This window comes from Zingiber officinale, chromosome 11A (assembly GCF_018446385.1).
Source record: "Zingiber officinale cultivar Zhangliang chromosome 11A, Zo_v1.1, whole genome shotgun sequence".
Classification (NCBI taxonomy): domain Eukaryota; kingdom Viridiplantae; phylum Streptophyta; class Magnoliopsida; order Zingiberales; family Zingiberaceae; genus Zingiber; species Zingiber officinale.
Window position 1 is genome coordinate 12,466,120 of NC_056006.1, and position 17,672 is coordinate 12,483,791.

A 17,672-nucleotide genomic window follows, 5' to 3' on the forward strand; every position below is an offset into this window, starting at 1 on the left:
AGCTAAGAAGTATATGGACATGGGAAGAATTGGAAGAAAATTTTCTAAACAGATACTTTCCCCCAAAAAGGACTGCGCATTTGAGGGATCAGATTCTGCACTTCAAGCAGCGTGACGAGGAGGAATTGCATCAAGCTTGGGACAGATACTTATCAATCCTATATCAATGCCCACATCATGGTATTTAGAGCTAGTTGATTCTTCACATATTCTACATTGGACTCTCTTTCCAGAACAAGAACCTTCTGGATGCTGCAGCTGAAGGATCACTCACGAAGAAGGGTTTGGATGAGGCACGAGAGATAATCCATACGGTAGTATCAAATCTCAGCGAGTGGTCAGGACAAGATGTGCTGAACTTAACTTTACACCCGATCGAACCCAAGGAAAAGGTGGGAGCACTGATGGATGAGAGCAAGTCGGAACACGCAGGAAATGAGGCTCAGGAAGATCTAGAGGAATCCCTCAACATACGATGCAAAGATGCAAAAAGAATTTTCCCTTGGTGTGGAGAAGCCCTATTAAGGTCACCGGGAGGCTCAATATCTACCTTAGCACCACTCATCGAGGAGGGTTTGGATGGTGATGATGATACTAAAAGAGTGGTTCAGAAAACTGAGAAAACTCCAGAAGAAGTCGTGGTGAACGAGGAAATGCGGCTACTAGAACAGGAACCGGCCCTGCCTGAAATTGCACCACCCCAAGTGGAATTGAAACCTCTGCCACCCAACCTTAAATACACATTCCTAGGTCCAAGTTCCACCTTTCCAGTAATCATTAATGCAGATTTAACTGAGGTAGAAACACAGAAATTGATCAAGGAGCTGAAGGCACATAGGAAAGCGATCAGGTACACCATTGATGACATTAAAGGAATCAGTCCCTCAGTATGCATGCACAGAATTCTCCTTGAAGAAGGATATGAAAATTCAGTTGAGCATCAACGAAGATTGAATCCGAATTTGAAAGAAGTGGTGAAGAAGGAAGTAATGAAACTTCTTGATGCAGGGATTATTTATCCTATATCGCACAGTGAATGGGTTAGCTCGGTCCATGTGGTTCCTAAGAAAGGAGGAATGACAGTGGTTAGAAATGAGAACGATGAATTAATTCCTACAAGGACACCTACAGGATGGTGGATGTGTATTGATTACAGGAAGCTGAACAAGGAAACTAGGAAAGACCATTTTCCCTTACCATTTATTGATGAGATGCTAGAAAGGTTGGCAAAACACTCTTACTTATGCTATTTGGATGGTTACTCTGGCTTCTTTTAAATCCCTATTCATCCCTTGGACCAAGAAAAGACGACCTTTACATGCCCTTTTGGTACCTATGCTTATTGACGAATGCCTTTTGGGCTTTACAACGCACCAGCGACATTTCAGCGATGTATGATGGCAATATTCTCGGATTTCACAGAAAAGACTATGGAAGTATTTATGGATGATTTCTCAGTCTATGGGGACAACTTTGATTCATGTCTTCTGAATCTTTCCAAAGTTCTCCAGAGATGTGAAGACGTAAACTTGGTTCTAAACTGAGAGAAATGTCATTTCATGGTCAAGAAGGGAATTGTGTTAGGACACAAGATTTCGGAATGAGGAATCGAGGTTGACAAAGCTAAGATAGAGGTAATTGAGAAACTACCCCCACCTCTTAATGTGAAAGGGGTTAGGAGCTTTCTGGGGCATGCTGGGTTTTATAGACGTTTCATCAAAGATTTTTCAAAAATTTCCAAGCCACAAACCAATCTGTTGATCAAAGACGCTGAATTTTGTTTTGATGACGACTGTAATGAGGCATTTAAGAAGATCAAGAATGCTCTCATCTTAGCTCCTGTAATTCAGGCCCCGAATTGGGAGCTCCCATTTGAAATTATGTGCGACACCAGTAACTTTACGGTGGGTGCAGTTCTAGGGCAAAGGAAAGACAAAGTTCTGCACGCAATCCACTATGCAAGCAAGACATTGGACGCAACCCAGATGAATTATTCTACTACTGAAAAGGAATTGTTAGCCATAGTATTTGCAATCGACAAGTTCAGGTCCTATCTAGTCGGTTTAAAGGTGATAGTGTATTCAGATTTTGCTGCCATAAGATATCTGCTCAATAAGAAAGATGTCAAACCCCGTTTGATCAGGTGGATCTTGTTCCTCCAGGAGTTCAATCTGGAAATCAGGGATATGAAAGGAGTTGAAAATATTGTGGCTGATCATCTATCCCGAGTGTGGCCAAATGAGAAAAGAAATGTAGATTTTGATCTGCCCATAAATGATGTCTTCCCTGACGAGCACCTATTGGCAGTAAATTCCTAAGGAATTCCTTGGTATGCGGATTTTGTGAACTATCTTGCAAGTGGAGTACTTCCACCAAATCTTACCTGGCAACAGAAGAAGAAATTTTTCTCAGACATCAAACATTACATATGGGACGAACCTTTGCTTTTTAGGAGATACGGAGACGCAATCTACTGAAGGTGTGTACCGGAAGATGAGATCAAGGACATCCTATTCCACTGTCATGCATCCCCTTATGGTGGGCACTTGGGAGTATCAAAAACAGCAGCAAAGATTTTACAAGCAGGATTCTTTTGGCCAAATCTATTTAAAGATACGAAAAATTTTGTGCAGACCTGCGACCAATGTCAAAAAATTGGAAACATCTCTAGAAGAAATGAAATGCCACTGAACTGCATCCTTGAAGTGGAATTGTTTGATGTATGGGGGGTAGATTTCATGGGACCCTTTCCATCATCATGTGGGAACAATTATATTCTAGTGGCAGTAGATTATGTATCTAAATGGGTGGAAGCTATAGCTTCTCCTGCCAGTGATGCCAGAACGGTAATTAAACTTTTTAAAAAGGTGATTTTCCCATGATTCGGTGTGCCTAGGGCAGTCATTAGCGACGGGCGCTCACATTTCATAGAAAAACAATTTGAGAATTTGTTAAAGAAATATAGAGTCAGTCACAAAGTTCCAACACCCTACCATCCCCAGACCAATGGACAGACTGAGATTTCCAACCGGGAGATCAAGGCAATATTAAAGAAGACGCTGTCTAGTTCTCGCAAAGACTGGTCGTTGAAACTGGATGACGCTTTATGGGCATACCGTACTGCATTCAAGACTCCAATTGGTATGACCCCATTCAAACTGGTGTATGGGAAGTCGTGTCATCTTCTGGTAGAGTTAGAACACAAGGCTTACTGGGCAATCAAACAACTTAATATGAACATGAAACTGGCAGGAGACAAAAGGAAACTCCAATTAAATGAACTTGATGAGTTGAGGATGGACGCCTACAAACATGCCAAATCTTACAAAGAGAGAACCAAGAGATGGCATGACCAACATATCATACGAAGAGAATTCCAAAATGAGGACTTAGTGTTTCTATTTAACTCAAGATTGAAGCTCTTCCCTGGAAAGTTAAAATCAAGGTGGGCAGGCCCATTCCAAATCAAAAAGGTCTACCCTTTCAGAGCTGTTGATATTTGGAACGAGGAGTGAGGAGAATTTAAAGTGAACGGGCAGCGCCTAAAAAAAATACCTTCATGATGTACCTCTAGAGGATGATATGTGAATGTACTTATCGGATCTGCACCCCCCTGAATGAGTCAATATGGGGTCGAGCTAAAGACCTAAAACAAGCGCTTCTTGGGAGGCAACCCAAGGATTTTTCATTTTTATTTATCATTCCGTATGTGTTTTTGTTTCTTTGGCAAGTTTGATCGATTATTATTCATCTTTCAGGATGTGCATGCCCCCACGAGTTGGCCATGAGTAGTTCATGGGTGTGGAGGTGTTAGAGGAGCCGAAACAACGAAGGATGAGTCATTCTGAACTAAAAGGAGGTGGTCATGCAACCCTGCACGGTCGTGTGGCTTGTATAGAAAGAGAAGAGACAGGGGTCGTGCAATCTTGTACGACCGTGCGTAGCCGATAGAGGAGCAGAGGTCACCGGCCGTGCCACTCGGCACGGCCGTGTGGCTTGAATCGAGAGGAAAAGGGAGCTGGTCGTGCCATTAGGCACGACCGTGTAGGGAAACCAGAGGTGAAGGAGATCTGGGTCGTGCCAGTCGACACAGCCGTGTGCCTACAGTCGAGAGGAGAAAGGAGGAGGCCGTGCAATTTGGCACGGCCGTGTAGCACCCGACTTAACCTGGCCGTGTCTATAAGACATGGCTGTGCCCCAGCCCATGCGCCGCCGTCACACCTCCAAGAAACCCTAACCTCTACTTCCTCCTCCCCCAAAACTCTCTCCCTCCACATCATACCTCAGCCAACCCTAATTTCTCCCTCTGGAGTCCACTTTTCCTTAGATCTACACCCAGATCTATAACCTTCCAGGCCGCCATTGGAAAAAGAAGCTGATCCCCTATTCCTCCTCTCCCCTGCTCCTATCCTGAAGGACTTATCTCCACGTAATTCTAAGCTCACCATGTCGCAGATCTTGAAGAGACTTCATCGAGGAAGTGGTGGATCTGGAGAAGTAGATGCACCGGGAAGTGACAAAGGCAAAGGGAAAGCTTCATCATCAAAAGGCAAAGGGAAGAGAGTAGCACATGACGAAGGTAACGAAAATACATTTAATATTGTTTTTAGAAATCAAGATCAAAAAGCTAGATATGATAACCTTGTTGTAAGGAAAATTGTATGCACGAAATATATGGATCCCACCACTATGGATATGCTAGGAATTAGGGATGATATTGATTGGATGATTAGCTCTTTAGATTGGAATGATATAATGTACTGTCATGCACCGACTTACCATCGTCTAGTCCTTGAATTTTTGAGTTCGCTTGATGTTAAATATTCATCTGAAGAGGACTACATAGGGCTCATAACTTTTAGGATGATGAACAAAGAAATTCGGTGGACTTTTAATCATTTTAATGATTGTTTTGGTTTACCTAATGGAGGTGCCCGAGGATTTGATAGTGGGATTAGATGGAATGAATTTTGAAGGTTGATAATCGGATCGAATGACCCTTATGAATCCTCTAGAGCCAAGGCATCCACCATGCAAAACCCGACCTTTAGATACATGCACTGAGTGATGAGTAAGACAATCTTTGGTCGAGGAGATAGTGACGGGGTGATTAAAAAGGTTGAACTCTATTCTCTTCGGGCAATGTTGAAGAAAGTTGATTTTGATTCCGGGTTCCATTTCCTGCAAACCTTAGTAAGTGAAGCTAGGACATCTTCAGGGACAATTGTGTTTGGTGGATTGATTACTCCAATAGCACATAATTTAGGTTGTGAGCTTGATGGACTAGAGGTTATTCATGGCAATGATAAGATCGACATCGATTATTGTCTTGCAATGAAGATGATTTGTCGGGATGAGAATGAGTTTGCCTTTCCTATCCCGAGCGCACTTCAGTTCGTAATCTTGTGAATTGGGTGATCACTGATCCATCCCCCGAGAATAAACCTTCCATAGTAGAAGAAACTGAGTACCACCAGGAACCCCTATCATCAGGTTTCCCGCAACCTTCCAGACATCCGGAACCTCCTAGGCACTCTTTTGCCTATGACACGAGACCCTCTAGTTTTGATTTTTATGACTTCTGTACCTCCTTAGAATCCCTTCACGAGAAGCACAATGCCCAACAACAGTTGTTGGAGGGCCGCTTCAAGATTTCTGACGACCAATTTAGGGAGGTGTGAGATCATTTTCAGTTCACTAGAGACTTTCATAGTCAGGTGACGGGATTCGTACAAGATTATGAGGTGGACCAAGAGAGAATGAAGAACTTTATGGATGATATGGATATCACTCGACAACAAGTAGACACTTTGTATCAGTATCATCAACACATAGGTCATCTCCCTGATTTTCTAGATTTCCCCCGAGGCCACATCAAGGACCTCCTTGTCCCCCACCCCGCCACCATTTTGATTTCATCGAGGCGATGAAAAGTCTAAGTCTGGGGGGGGGGTGTTGTTGCACAACTTGAGTCTGGTTGAGAGTCTTTCTTTTGTTTTTGCATATTTTATTTGCTTTCTTTTATCTGTCTAGTTTAGTTTTATCTATTTGCATTCTATTTGCTTCTGTTTGCACATTATTTGCATATTCTTATATGTGGCATATTTGAGAACATCAACCGTCTACTTTTTCGGCCACTTGTCCAATAGCAAAATGTCTAGCATTTTCTTAGTTCATGAGTGGTCCAGATTGTGTTAGTATGTTTAGTGTATCTCCTTTCTCTATCTTTCGTAGCATGAAATAAGCTAAGTATTGTACGGAGTTCAGTATAAGTTTTTGGCCTAACCTTAAGGACTTATTTTCACTACATTTAAGTACTTAAGCTTGAATGGTAGACATACTTTTGAAATGAAAAAATGGTTGTCGTGAGTGGAAACTAACAATTCACCCCTTTGAGACCGAGTTAGGTTACTGGGGAAATGAATGTTACGTTTCTCTTGATTCCGAGAAGTACCCTTTAAGACCTTGTGTAATTTAAGGAAAATGAACCAAGTGTGTGGCAGGTAAGTGTCTATCATCGGGAACATTAGGAACTCAATTGTATGACGACTTAACTAGGACAAAGAATGGAAACTTGAAGAGCTTGAGCTACCTACTGCACCGAGCACAGTGGACTTATGTTTAGGTCATACTTAGGTTACTCCACAGTCATGCTTATCAGTGAAACTAGTTGATAGAGTTAGGCGAGCACACTAAGGATTATGAAACACTGCAGGATTTCATGAGCATAGTTTGTAGCATTTTGCTTAAGGGCAAGCAAAGATTCAAGTCTAGGGGTGTGATGTGCACAAATATTATGATCTTTTACGCATGTTTTAGCGCACATTCACTTGACTTATGCACATATATTCTTCACATGGCCGCATCTTTTATCTTGTATTTATCATATCTATTGTTTTGTTCGGATATCTGCTCTTTGTTTGGTTTTTGTTGACATGAAAGATTTTTGGAGCTTGAATGGAGAGTATTGATGTACCGAAACCAACCAGACAACACGACTGTGCAACCCTGCACAACCATGTGGCCAAACAGGAGAGGAAGAGCACATGACCGTGCAACCCTGCACGGCCGTGCGACCAAAACAGTGACCAGTCAGCACACGACCGTACAACCTTGCACGGTCGTGCCACCCCACGCAGAGAAGGAGATTTGCACAGTCGTGCACCCCTGCACGGTCGTGCCCCAGGAGACAGAGCCTAGGGGCTACACGGTCGTGCGACCTTGCACGACCGTGCAACCACGCACAGAAGCGGAGAAGGGCAGGACCGTGCCACCCTTACACGGTCGTGCCACCGCGACCAAACCCTAAGGCTATATAAGGGTTTTAACCCTTTTTGCGGGGGAGGCGAGCCGTCAGGGAGAAAAAGATCTTGGAGCAATTTTACACCGCTTTGGACCACCGTTCAGCGAATTTCCACCACCACATCGACTCCAGAAGCAGAGAGTTGGATCCGAAGGCCACTCTTCGACATCCGATAAGCATATTCCCTCTTACCTGCTGAGAATTATATGTTTGTCTATACTATATTTTCGGATATCTCTCTAGCATTCATGGAGTAGATCCCTTGTTTTGGGATTAGGGAGTAGTCGTGGTACGGATTGATGTAAAACTCGTATTGTGTTTATAATTGGATGAACTTTCATGCTTTGTTTCAATTGCTAATTGCTTACTTTTGATTGTAAAGAACTTGTCAGCCTCGTAGAGGATTACCTCTAGATCGTATACCCGAGAGGCCCTAGTGACAGGGGTAACCCGTTTACGGACATCTAGGATAGCTCCTTGAGAGGAAGGTAGATTCTCCCCAAGGGAGTGAGAGACCAGGCTTAGCTTTACTCACTATTCTTGATTCACCAGTTAGAGTCATGTCCTCAAGATTTGCCGAGGTGCCCTAGTGACAGGGGTAAACCGTGACAGGACTTCTTAGGGCATTACCCTATTCTGGCGCTTAAGAATACCTGCTTAGCTTCGGGCAATAGCATGAATAAGGACAGCGAGAGTAAGATAAATCGAGACACATCAATACTACCACTATGAAACTGACCCCCTAGAACTCCTCATCACCAAGTGAATATTTCGACCTTGCGACTCTCGACTCTCTCCCTCGACCTTTCTTTTTCCTCAGCCTGTTCAAGACCATTGGTAGTCTAGCTAACCATAAGTGAACGATTGCTAGTGTTTTTAGCCAGTGTTGGTGCAGCGGGGACCGACAAGTGGGGGGTGAATTGCCTGCGATAAATATCATACCCTCCTCAAAGCTTTTCAACTCTTAAAATAAAGAAACAATAATAAAATTAATAGTAGAAATAAAAGGAGACAGAAGTTAACCTGATTACAACCAAGAGGGTTGTTAATCCAGGGCAGTAAGAAAAGCGCATTAAGAAAACTCCTTCTCTGAAGGCGGAGAAGCCTTTTACACTTTGACAGCACAGTAGTTGCTAAGAGAATAAGAGTACAAGAGTTGCTATTTCGTTCATGTTCGTTGTTTTTAATAGCTACCCGAGACCTCCTTTATATAGGAGTTCTAGAGCTTATCACATAACCTAAACCTTCGGGATCAGGTTTGACTCGAGAGGGATCGGTCGACCGATCCCCAGGTTCGGTTGACCGCACCTGCTGTACCTGCCCAATCTTCTGTCCAGGTACAGTCTCTAAGGATCGAGCTTTGGTTCGGTCGACCGATCCTTATGTTCGGTCGACCGATCGGCCAACGGTCTCCAGCTGAGTTGGCCTGATCAATTTGCTCGACTAAGTCTCTGGATTAACTTCGGTTCGGTTGACCGATCAACTTTACCAACGGTCAGCTTCTGACGTGGCATTGGCGGTTGGCTGCTGATTGAGAAGGGTTCGGTCGACCGATTAGGAGGTTCGGTCGACTGAACCATTGACAAGTCAACTTCCAGTTGACTTGCTTCTCCTCGAGCAGTCTTCCGTCCCGGCTTTACGTCCCTCGAACACCGCACATGTTCTTCATGCCCACCGGGTGTACTCTTCCGCAGCTCTCTTGTCTTTCAGGCGCACCGAGCCCGTCGGCTCCCTTCCCATGTCGTCCTTCTCGCTAGCTGTATCTTCCGCTCGACTTCCTGCGCTCCTAAGCTCCTGCACACTTAGACACAGGGATAAAACACAAAGCAGGACCTAACCTAAACTTGGTTGATCACATCAAAACTATCACGGGGTTCAACAATCTCCCCCTTTTTGATGTGTATCAACCCAAGTTCAGGTTAGGGTAAAACAAACAGATAGTAATTTAAAGAAATTACTAAATTAACAATTCAGGCATAAACTTGCAATTTTAAAATAAATTACAACATGAAAATTAAAAAAAAATTTAACTAACTCCCCCTCACTGAACTTATCTTTATTCTCCCCCTTTGATCATAGAAAAAACGGGGTGAAAATAAATTTCTAAGTTAAAATGAATTTTTTAGAATTTTAAAAAAAATTCTAAGTAAAAATTTCAAGAAACACTTTTTCTAGAGAATTAAAAAAAATTTAAGGAATTTCTAAGGAAATGTTTAAAAAATTTTCAAAGCATTGTTTAATTCTAATTTTTTAATGCTTTTATCAGAAAGTTAATTAAACATTTTTATTTCGATATTTTGAATTCCAGGTCGTGGTGAGGCACTAGGTCTTCTTGGTTATTGGATCAACAACCACTTTCTTAGACAAACCTTCCATAAAGAACCTCAATGTTTAATTTTCTCACTGTAAGCTTTTAACTAAAAGAGAAATTTAAACCAGTAAAGATTTTGGAACCCAATAAAGGTTTCTACCTACAGGGTTGGTCAAAAATTTAGGGGGTACATAGTTTCTTGGTACTTTCCTAAGTTGACCCTGCTGCTTTCTTATGTACCAATTTAATTTTCCATATAACTTTAATTTTGAATGTGGAAAAACATTTTTAAAACATGCATCAGTTTTCAATTTTTTAATTTCTAATTTTAAAACTTCATTTTCTGATTTCAAATATTTATTTTTCTTTTCTACTTTATCTAATTCTTTAGAAAGAGCTTTAATAAAACGAAAGGACTGTTTAGGGTTTAGGGAACGTACCTTACTTACCTCGTCATGCGATGCTCCCCCTTCATCACAGCTTTCTTCTTCTTCTGTTGTTCCTCCCCCTTTATTTATGCTCATTTCTGAGCTAGACATTTCTTCTAGCTGATGGTTGACCATCAGTGCTAGTCCCGAGAATTCTTCGACTTCTGATTCGGAGGACGATGAATCGTCCCACGTGGCCTTTAGGTTGTATTTGGGTCGAGCTAGCTTCTTACTCTTTTCTTTACTTTTTCTCTTCAGTTTTGGGCAGTCATCTTTGATATGTCCTTCTTCATTGCAATTGTAGCAACGAACCACTCTTTTCTTTTGCTGAAACTTTTTCGACTGCGATATAAATTTATTAGATTTAAGAAATTTATTAAAGCATCTTACCAATAGTGTCGCTTCCGATCCGTCAATCGAGGCTTCGGAGTCAGAACCGTTTGTTCTTGCCTTCAAAGCGATGTTCTGACTAATCTTTTCTACTCCATTGGGCTCTGTAACTCAAGATTCGTGAAGTTCAAAAGTAGAAAACAAATGTTCTAGAGTACTTACCTCGAAATCCTTAGAGATGTAGTACGTATCTACTAAGGAGGCACACTCGGGAGTTCTCGGGAAGGCGTTGAGGGCATACCGGATCGAGTCCCGGTTCGTTACTTCTTCTCCAAGATTGGTTAGTTGCGTGATCAGCTCTTTGATCCTTGCTTGGAGTTGCGCTACCTTTTCGCCTTGGTTCATCCGGAGGTTCATCAACTGGGTCCGGAGGATGTCGCGCCTTGCTAGCTTCGCCTCGGAAGTACCTTCGTGAAGCTCCAGGAATTTTTCCCAGAGATCTTTCGCAGAGTTGTAGCTTCCAATCCGATTTACCTCCTGAGGTGGCAAGACGCTGAGCAAATGGAACTCAACCTTTCCGTTGGCGACAAAATCGGCTTGCTCCTTCTTGCTCCACGTGTTTTCTTCTTTATCTTTCAGCGCTGCAAAACCATATTTCATTGTAATAAGAATATCAAAATCCATTTTAAAGAATACCTCCATTTTTCGCTTCCATGTAGCGAAATCTCCGTTGAACTTCGGGGGATGAATGTTTGCGCCGGCCATTGTTCTGATCTTTGTGCTTCAGATGACAGTTAGTCCCTCTGAGGCTATTGGGCTCTGATACCACTTGTTGGTGCAGCGGGGACCGACAAGAGGGGGGTGAATTGCCTGCGATAAATATTATTCCCTCCTCAAAGCTTTTCAACTCTTAAAATAAAGCAACAATAATAAAATTAACAGCAGAAATAAAAGGAGACAGAAGTTAACCTGGTTACAGCCAAGAGGGTTGTTAATCCAGGCCAGTAAGAAAAGCGCAGTAAGAAAACTCCTTCTCTGAAGGCCGAGAAGCCTTTTACACTTTGACAGCACAGTAGTTGCTAAGAGAATGAGAGTACAAGAGTTGCTATTTCGTTCGTGTTTGTTGTTTTTAATAGCTACCTGAGACCTCCTTTATATATGAGTTCTAGAGCTTATCACATAACCTGAACCTTCGGGATCAGGTTTGACTCGAGAGGGATCGGTTGACTGATCCCCAGGTTCAGTCGACCGAACCTGCTGTACCTGCCCAATCTTCTGTCCAGGTGCAGTCTCTGAGGATCGAGCTTTGGTTCGGTCAACCGATCCTTATGTTCGGTTGACCGATCGACCAACGGTCTCTAGCTGAGTTGGCCCGATCAATTTGCTCGACTAAGTCTCTGGATTAACTTCGGTTCGGTCGACCGATCATCTTTACCAACGGTCAGCTTCTGATGTGGCATTGGTGGTTGGCTGCTGATTGAGAAGGGTTCGGTCGACCGATCAGGAGGTTCGGTCGACCGAACCATTGACAAGTCAACTTCCAGTTGACTTGCTCTGGTTCGGCTTCTTTGGGTGATTTCGGTCATCCGGAATAGGGCTCACCCGAACCCAGTTCCTGACCTTCTCCTCGAGCAGTCTTCCGTCCCGACTTTACGTCCCTCGAACACCGCGCATGTTCTTCACGCCCACCGGGTGTACTCTTCCGCAGCTCTCTCGTCCTTCTGACGCACCGAGCCCGTCGGCTCCTTTCCCGTGTCATCCTTCTCGCTAGCTGCGTCTTCCGCTCAACTTCCTGCGCTCCTAAGCTCCTGCACACTTAGACACAGGGATAAAACACAAAGCAGGACCTAACCTAAACTTGGTTTATCACATCAAAACTACCACGGGGTTCAACAGCTAGTCCCTGTGGGATCGATATTTTTATTACTGACGACGAATCCGTACACTTGCGGAAGCATAACAGATATCCTACTTCATTCGTGGGCTACCACCGAGCTCCGATGATCTACCTTCATCCACATTATGCGACACCAAGATATTCTTCCATCACTATCATAGACACACTTCCTTATTGCTCAATCCTCTCAATGGCAATCTCTCCACCAATGCCTCCGATTAGCCCTTCTTCTACCAATCCAACCACACCTTGGTTCATTTCGGGAGCGATTCATCTTTCATAGCTTTCATCCATTGAGGAGAAGAAAGGGGTTTCCCTCCTTCCCTTGATTGGATAGTAGCATCCTCCCCTCTTCACCAAATCATTGTTAACCTCTCATTCAACCATACTAGCTTCTTCTTCATCTTTGTAGCTTTATCTCTAAGCTATCAATTTTGATCCATAGATCACTTTTCTTGCAATGTGTAGTCTCCTTTTCATGAAATTGAGTTGTTAATAGGATGCTTGGTTTATCTCTTATGCATTTGAATTTGAACCTATTTGAGTTTTAGTTTTGTTGATTTGTACCTAGGTGTTCTTTAACATTATTGTTCATGTTTGTTTCCTAGATTGCAGTGATTAGGATAGTTTAGATGCCATGTTTTTCCAATGTCATAAGTCATTTTCTTTCATACTATAATTTCCATTATTTTCTATTCAATGCATGTAGATTAGATCATAGTAGGTTTAGTTAAATGTCTTGAGTTCTTTAATTTGTTGCTATCATAATTTAGGTTAGATTAGGGTTTCTTTCATTGTTCACCTTAAGAATTCACAACTGAAAACCCATACCCCCATTTACAAATAACTTGATCCTAAGATTAAAAATCCTCGACTACATTCCTTGTGAATTACGGTTGGAGTTACCCTACATTGTATTAGTGCAGTTAGGTTAGTAATTAATTTGAATTGAAATCGTTTCACAACAATGTAATCTATCAAAGGCCATCTCCTCCTCTCCTACTCAGATTAGATAGGGGAGTCCACTCCGCACTAGATGAAACTTCGGTAATCCACATTCATCACTTAACTGACATCATCTCTCTCTCTCTCTCATATTAGAGGAAGGGTGGGCATCTTCACCTCTCTTGATCAAATTAGAGGGGGAGAGGATCCGGTCCATCTCCAAAGGCATTTCCCTAACATCATCTCTCTTTCATTTGATGTTTTAAGTTTCTTTCATTTATTTGAATGATATTAGGTTAGATTAGATTAGGTTTCATTAATGCTTTAAGTTCATTGAATGCTTTGTGTTTCCTTTAATTCTCTTGTAATTGTAGTTTATATTAGATTAGTGTTTTAATTATGCGCATTGGCTTTCATTCATTAGCCTTAGCAGCCCCAAATCCAAACCCCCAAATACAACATAGAAAAACCCAAAGCAATAAATTGATCCTAAAAACTAGCATCCTACCGTTACATTCATCGGGATACGACTCAAGTCATCCCTATGATAAATTAGCATAGAAAGGGTTCGGTAATTAAATTGAATTTGAAATCGTATCACAAAAATATGGTTACCAAAACTTTTATGTGGTCTAGGATCCTTAGGTTTCTACTCAACAACTTATGTCTTAGTGTGAGTCTACTAGTTTTCTCCGTATCAAACACTGAAATGAAGTTGTTGTAGACCACTTTGGCTTGTGCTATGTAGATCCTAAAAGGAACATTACCATCCTAGGATGAACATAAGAAATAGTAGCAAAGTAAATGGAGGATGTATGAAAGATTATTTTTTCTAAAGTCTCGTCTAAAGCACTTTTTATAATTGATGTCTTGTTGACCTGATCATGTTTGAATTGCTTAAAACTTATTGTTGTCTAATTACCATTTTTAGTTATTATCTAATTTCTAGTTAACCATGACCTATTTTCAAGTGAACTAGACACTCTCCACGTTAGCTTCTTATCGTGATACATAGTGCATCTTGCATCGACTAGATCATTTGCTTACCTAATCACTTTACGGTTGCCCTAGCACAATGTGTATCTCCTGTGAAGACCCGATTTTGGTCATGGAGATGGACACTAGTGGATACTATGCTATGTTGTAATGGTATAGTGACCATTCATCTAGCCATGACCCTTCACCTAGTCTCTTAATGGATGACCCTCCACCTAGTCATAATCTTTCATCTAGCCTTGACCCTTCACCTAGCCTCTTCATGGATGACCCTCCATCTAGCCATCTCTTCATATGCCTTGGTCACTCAGCTTCGACTACTAGAAATCTCGGAGGTGTTTAAGGTGGATGTTGTGACACCCTTACTAGAAGATAAGGCATACAAGTGGTGGGAAATCATTTTACCAGCAATGACTGAAGCCCGACCAGTGACATGACAACAATTTAAAGAGATATTCTTGAAGCAATACTATCCGACTGAGTTCAAGTTACATAAGCTGAGTCAATTTGAAAACTTTACTCAGGCTCCGGGTATGTCCGTAGTGCAGTACACCTCAAAATTCAACTCACTCGGGACCTATGCCCCAACCATCATGGTAGATGACACCCTGAAGCTACATCGCTTCAAGAAGGGTTTGAGTAGCTGAATTCAATCGACGTTTGTAGTCTACAAGCCAACAAACTTCTTCAATCTGATGGGAGCAGTCATTAGAGCCGAAATAGACATCAAATGGAATGAAGATAAAGGCAAGAACAAGCGACCCCTCGCGAGTCAGTCTTCCCCAAGTGAACAAAGGTTAAAACGACCCAACCTATCGAGTGGCTCGTCCAAGGACCCACTTTCACTTCGCCCTCCCAAGACATTAAGCCATGTCCTACTTATAACTTCAGACATCTTGGAGAATGCTGTAGGATCTCCGGTGCATGCTTCAACTGTGGGAAGATGGACCACTGAATTGCAGATTGTCCTGAACCCAAAAAACAAGGGACGGTGTCAAATTCTATTGTGGTCCAGAATAAACCAAAGGAGAATAAGCCCAATGCTTGGGTGTTCTCTATGACTCAAGAAGAGGCGGAAGACGCAAGTGATGTGGTGGCAGATACCATTCTAATCAACAAAATGACTGCCTATGCATTGTTTGACTGTGGTGCCACTCATCTTTTTATATCTAAAAGATTCACTATAAAGTTATGACTCAGAATTGAAATACTTAGTAAACCATAGAAAGTAGCAAAGCCCGCTAATAAGGCCACTGAAACTCATAAGTTGCATCAAAGCTGTCAAGTTAGTATTGGTACTCATACATTCGAAACTGATTTGATTCAACTAAACATAGTTGAGTTTGATGTTATTCTTGGAATGGATTGGTTGGATAAGTCTTTCTAACCCACTTGATGCACTAGTGCCAAGTGCCAAGTCTTTCTAACCCACTTGGAAATCTTACTAACTCCCTATTGGATATTATTCAACTTTGACTAGAAGTTTATTGCATTAACAATCTCTATCTTTTTGATAACTATCAAACACATTAATAAAACATATTGATTAAATATGAAAACCTTATTTGAACACGGTCATCCTTGACTAGATGTCGATTATACTAATAATAGATTGATAGGAGCCTATTTAGTCATGATAAGAGGCTATTTTTGTCACGCCCCGAGGGTAAGGATGTCCAATCGAAAATCGGGCAGCACCTCCCCTGTAATAGTGACAAATTGGAGCCAATATGCATACACACTCAACATATAAACATAATCAACAGGCCACACAGTTGGATATAAGCACAACTACGCAGTTTATAAACAACCCACAAGGCTAGAAGTAAACACAGTGGAAATCACACAAAAAAAATACGAATGTAAGACCAACAAAGTCATTAACCAAATAGCTGCAACCACCAGACTAAACTCCAAACCCAAATCAACTTATTAGAAAGAAAATACGCAAAATCAATATACCACCCAAATAGTAATAAGACTGAAAAGAAAACTGTCCTCGAATGTGTAGTGGGATGGCAGCCAGGACTCTCCAAGTATCCTTGATTCATCTACCTGTTACTGGGCTAAAGAAAAACTAGTTTATGGGATGGTGAGTGCTGGGACTCAGTGGGTAAAGGAAAGATAGTGCATGAATATAACATACTATACAAATAGAGAGTGAGCCAAAGATATACAGTCTCATAAGAGAATAGTAGATACTAAAATAAAATCATAATATATGCTCATACCTGAAACCATATCCCAGGCTAGGTAATAGAAGATCAGGAGTAATACTGATCTACTACTGAACTGTTCATCACTACGAAGGTATCATGTGAGGTAAAAACATTCTATCAATAAGTAAACCGGGCCGAAGTACAAGCAATCAATATATATATAGCTCAACAAGTATAAATGTAACACATGGCAAAACGAACAACTATAAACATAAGGAAGCAACAGCAAAGAAATAATAGCATAGGTAGGTATAATAATAATAAAAGTGTATGCACTGATGGTCACTCCCATCCACCCTTCTGCACCATGACCTCTGTATGGTTGAGAGGCCGGGTCAGTAACAAAACTATACAACACTCCAGCTACCACTCTCTCGAGTGGCCGAGTAGACAGTTGTATAGTAGCTAACTAGCTAGATCTGCGATGGGGATCCTTGCTGCTCGCAACTCCAGCTTCCTCTACTCATGAGTGAGCGAGTGGGGGCACGACAGGATAAACGGTATCTGCTCCAGCTACCACTCTCTCAAGTGGCCGAGCGTGCATCCCTGGTCAACGATTCTCTTAACTGCAAAGGAGAATTTGTCGTTAACATGCATGTAATGATATGATGCACAAAATATAATAGTCATCATATATATATAAACATAAATCAGGTATGCTACATGAAGTCAGTATGCTCAATATGGTACATAAATAAACAACAATCAAAGCATACAAGGTTGGTATCTAATATCTGCTAAATATCATAGATGACAACAAGAGACTGTATGAATATAGAAATGAATATCTCAAAGGTTTGAGTGGAAGTATCAAGCACAGGAAATATTACGAGTGGAGTCAAGGTAAAGCAATCCTTATACAAAAATAGCTCATACAGCAAGTTCCAAAGAACTAAAGAGAGTCAAAGTAAGAAGTACTCGCCTTTAATAGAAGATCGAATAAAAAATCCTACGTTGAGACGCTTGTCTCGAATCAGAGTCCTCAAACTCATAGCCACTGCACAGTTAGGGTGTTGTTGTCAGAAAGGAGTAGCAGCTTAAACTAGATGAAATCGCTTCAATCAGTCCTTGTCAGCAAAACGGAGCCGTACAGGAGAGACAAAGAATAGGGGTCGGGTTTGAGGCAATCAACTGAAGGGATCTTGGGCAGAAACGCGAGAGGAAGCTTGACACTTGCTGGCTAGCTCTTGTAGCGGTTGGAGGTGGGAGAGATCCGCCTTCCGGCGCTACGACAGGGAGAAGT